The sequence below is a fragment of the Lotus japonicus genome, chromosome 3 (assembly GCF_012489685.1).
Source record: "Lotus japonicus ecotype B-129 chromosome 3, LjGifu_v1.2".
Classification (NCBI taxonomy): Eukaryota; Viridiplantae; Streptophyta; class Magnoliopsida; order Fabales; family Fabaceae; genus Lotus; species Lotus japonicus.
In genome coordinates this window covers 28,027,185-28,032,136 of record NC_080043.1, presented here as the reverse complement: position 1 = coordinate 28,032,136, position 4,952 = coordinate 28,027,185, and the positions used below count along the sequence as shown (strand labels likewise).

The 4,952-nt window shown below is 37.1% G+C and overlaps 1 pseudogene; it reads right to left on the bottom strand.

Annotated features, from left to right (window-relative positions):
• Window positions 1–214: 214 nt before the first annotated feature.
• LOC130743882 (uncharacterized) lies at window positions 215–1,142 on the bottom strand (annotated as a pseudogene).
• Between the last annotated feature and the right edge of the window lie 3,810 nt (window positions 1,143–4,952).

The window sequence follows — 4,952 nt, the reverse complement described above, 5'->3', positions numbered from 1 at the left end:
CTGATTTCATTTTCAAGCATAGCTTCCTTTTTTATTTTATGTTGCGTGTTGTTAAGTGGTCCTCCCTTTACTAATTTTACTAATTATTAGCAGTTTGAGTATTTGTTTCTCCCTAATTCTTTTTTTAAATGTTCCTATCAAATGATCTCATTCTCCTATTTCATGGTGATTGTAGATTATGGAGTTGATAACTATGACATTGGAGGATGTAAGCTCAGTTGATGAAGTTCCTGTCAGCTGCATTCCATCCATATATAATGTCACTGCAGTGCCTGTCTTTTGTTGTGACCACTGGTAGCTGGACTTGAACAACATCAGGGTTTCCTTTAATGGACAGTTTTTTAGCAGCAATATCCCTCAGCCTATATCTCTCAGCTCTTGAGCCAATCACTTGGCCTAAGATTGATGCTGCAATAGTAAATGCCATAGCTGTTTTAGGCATTTAGACACCCTTCCTTACTATTCCAATGAACGGAACAGCTGCATGGACAGCAGCAAACCATGACGGCGAAAATTTCTCTGTATGTTCTCTCCATACGCCTAAGGGGACATTAACTTCCATGCCCAACATCCCTATCACAAGAACTTTTGTCGTCAATGACTGAGGGCGGAAGTTCTTTGCAAACGCAGTGCGTGCTAGAGCTGCCTGGGCCGCAACTATTGCTTCAGAGCACTTTATTTTTATGCCTGGAGGAGGATGAATAACCTTTGCAACAAGGGGAAGCACATTGCTGAGTCATGCTGACTGCCCGGAATGACTTTGCAATTGGACAGTTTCCACTTTGCAGCCACTCATTGCTTGCTGCCTCATGCTTTGAAGTTTGAACTATCCTGTGAAGAAGGTTCTCTTTTTGATGATTTGGATTTTTTTGCTGGTTCTTCCACTTTTCAGAAAATGCATCAAAACTGAAAGGCCCGCCAAATCCAAATGAAGATAAGCTATTAGTTGTTGCCTTTGCGGCCAAAGGATTGAAATGGGATTTGGGAAGCTCAGGCTGTACTTTCTCTGAATGCTGGAAAGATCTCCCAGACAAGGGGACAACACCATCGCTCCCATGGAAAAGCCTAAATGCCAAATCAAAATTCGGACCATCTTCAAAAATTGTGAGGTAGATATGGGGATGGAGGTTTGAATGGACCATTATCCTCAACAATACCATGGAGCAGAACAGAGAGACTGTTAAGGGCGTCAAATTCCTGTCTCAAACTAGTGGTGGTGATGACATGGTTAAGGATGGAATGATAGAGGATTGGGCGCTGACTCTGATCAGGTAATTAATGGTGTGCTAAACAATTCGTTCTGTTCATTTTTCTCATGGCAAACAGCTTGAATTTTTATTCTTCTTTTTAATTATGTTATCAATTTGTGAAGTGAATATATGAGCAGTTAGTTATTTGTGTTTTGAATATTCTCATAAGGTCTTAAGGTCTGATAAATAAGATTTGGACAATGTTAATTGTGTTATCACTTATCAATGTTTTGTTAGGTAGGTTAAACCTGTAAATTAAATGCCAAATTTTCTTTGGGTTATTTAAGGAAATTGAAAAACAAAACAGACTCCCTAACTACACTTCCTAACTACATCCTGACACATCAAGTGAAACATTGTTGCAGGTGGTTGTGTCTAAGCTTTTCAGTTTTAATTCCTCTAGTGTGTTCGCAACCTTGCCAGATTTTGATTGCCTACTATAGGGAAATAGCGTTTGTTATTTATATGGATATGCTATTATATATTGTATAATTGAAATAAATGATATTCATTCTCAATATTTAGAATATGTTATCCAAAGGCTTTATAATGTGAGTCCTAATTATCGTTTATTTGTAAAGAAAATTTAAAGTCGTTTATAGCAATAGTGGATCAAATATTATTATGTTCTTACAATAGTAGTCAAAATAAAAATGTTGAAAAATAGATTAAACATCGTTCTTGTTTATATAGACATAAATGTGTTTAAATATTTTGTCATTTTAATTGATTTACTTTTTTTATGACATCATATTTAATCGAATTTTATGTCAAGAATATAGAACAAAATTAATTTTGAAATATGATTGAATCTCATTATATTTTTTTGAACTCATTATATTTGATAGAATGGATATGTATTTATTTTGAGTTAATTAGTTGATATGCACTGTCAGTGTAAAATTCTTATACGTATAACACATTATAGCATGTTACATAAGTGGAATAATTAATTTAGTTCAAATTTTAATTAAAACCATGATATATTTTTTGATTTGTCGGAATTCAATTTGGTGATTCTATAAACAATGTTACACTGACGATGCATACACATTAATTTCTTCAGTTTTAGTACGAAACAAAATTAAATATGTGCACTAATTTACATATATTTGATTTTTAACTTACATGTTATAATATTACTATTAAATAAAAAAATTTGGCAACCGTGCATCACACACACGGGATATTACCTAGTTAGTATCCATGTCTATGTCTATAACATGGACGATTCATACCTTAGGCTGAAAACTTTTTCTATCTTCCTTTACATTCTCACGTGCACAGGTCAATAATGTGATCAAAAACCATTTGAGACCTCTCGTGTGCATGCAAAAACCAAAAAACAGCTGGCTGTAAAAAACGAAACCTCGTCGACGTGTGAATGCAAATTACAAACTGAGCTCTGAAATCTGTCCATAATTAATGCATTTCTAAAAACGAAGGTATACTCGATTATTTTTCTTTGCAGTACTAATTCTTTTTTTTTTTTTGAAACTGGAAAAATTATTAAAACGAGCTTAAGTAGACATAGAGGCAGTTACATCAGAAACAACCAAACGAACACAATCCGGCGGAACCTTCTCAATCCAAACACAATTGGGGTACTTTGAGGAGTTCTTTAGCTGAGTGATCAGTTACAGAGTTACCGGATCGGTAGACAAAAGAAAAGCTAAAACTATGAAAGCGAGAAACCAAATCCTTACAATCTCTAATAATTGAAACAAAATAAGAAGCATCATGTAATGGCTTATTCCAAGCGTCAAAAAGTTTGAGGCAATCCGTTTCCAAGACGATCTCCATGAAGAACATCAGCGACAAGTGAAAGTGACCAACGGAAAACCAAGGCTTCAGCGATCAAAGGCGAGGGCGCATCAATGGGGAATGCCGTCGCCGCTGCCATAACTAGACCATGTGCATTGCGAGCCACACAACCGAAACCAGCAGCTTGATCTTCCTTCCATGATCCGTCGAAGTTCAGCTTGATGATGTCTTGCTGTGGTCGGATCCAAGCTGCCGGAAGAAACCGTTCACGAACAGGAGCTGCTGCACGCGGGGGCGCCACCATCATCTGCAATCGGGCCATCAGATCATCAACCTGCGGCTGTACCCCTTGGAACACACAACGGTTTCGAGCTTCCCAAATCACCCACAAAACTGAAACACGCAAAGCTTCCAAGTTGCTGTCATGAAGCTCAAAAATCTACTGCAAGAAATTCAAGACCATGCTAGTAGGCTGCATCCGCAAGCCACCCACCATCGCGAACCACCAACGAGCTGAAACTGGGCACTGAAGAAGCACATGATCAATCGTTTCAGGAGTATCATGGAAAAAAGGACAGCTTGCGTCCACATCAACACCACAGATTTGCAACAATTTCCTCACTGTTAAAATGCCTCTCACACAGCCCTCCAAGCAACCTCCTTGCAACGAGGCAAAACTTGGACATGCCACAGAGATTTCCAAAACTTAACAGGAGCAATATGTGCAGTAGAAGAAGACGCTGCGCGAGAAATCTTTCGCTGCCTAATAAAACCATAACCTGACTTCGTCGTATACAAACCATCAACCGTATGGGGCCAATACAGGTCATCATTCTTAGCTGTCAACGCAAGGGGAATTTGGAGAATCAATTTTGCTATTGGAGGCCAAAAAATCATCTCCACCAAATCCCTATCCCACACCTGTGTGCCAGGTAAAAGCAACTGCGAAACCATAGTCAAGTTTGCACTTTGGGCAAGGTCTTCCCTATAGATAAGCGGAGAATCATCCGGAAGCCATTTGTCATGCCATATATCAATGTTTTTCCCAACGCCAACCCTCCAACGAGCCCCTTCCTCAAACACCCATTTAGTGCGAAAAATACTAGTCCAAACATAACTAGGACGACTACCTTTCTTTGCAGCACAAATAGATGATTGAGGGAAGTACACAGACTTAAACAATTTGCAGTACTAATTCATACTAGCATGTTTCATCAAACTTTTTCGGATTGTATAAATAATCTTAGATAAAATTTAAGTTAAATCATTATTATTTTATATAGACTAATGATATTTAGGATAAACAAATAAATGTAAAATTCTTAATTCACTTATTTTAAATGTCATTGATTCTTTAAGACTAGAATGATTTAATTTAAATTTTTCTTAGGAGACAGCCCCCATTTTTTCTCCTAAAAAACAATTCTGATATAACTACTCATTGAAGTTTCTTTCAACTAATTCACCTATTAGAATCAATTGTTCTAAACATGTCAATACATATAAACATCAACACTTTAATATATGAAAAAATTTCTTTAGTTTTATTACAAAACAAAGCTACTCAATGTACATATATGTCTTAATCTTAAGGGTTGGTCTTGTGGACTTGACAGAGTCTTGTATCTAACATGTCGTAAGTTTGAAACTAGTTCTTTTGAGTGAGGTAAATGTAAGTCTCATGTAAGTGCTCATTAAGCCCGACAGTTTCTCTGCCTTAAACTGGAGCACCATCCTCTCACCCTGGATAAACCCTACTTCCGCTTATCTTCCAATGAATATGAAGGTTGCAATATGCATATATCTAAATTTCTTCTTATCTCCTCGAAGTAACCGAAAGCTTACCTAACAGCAGCACTTTGTGTGAAGTGAGCCATTTTAGCAAATGCTCCATTAACCTTAAAACTGTGCTCCTAAATATGTGCATAGCCATTATGA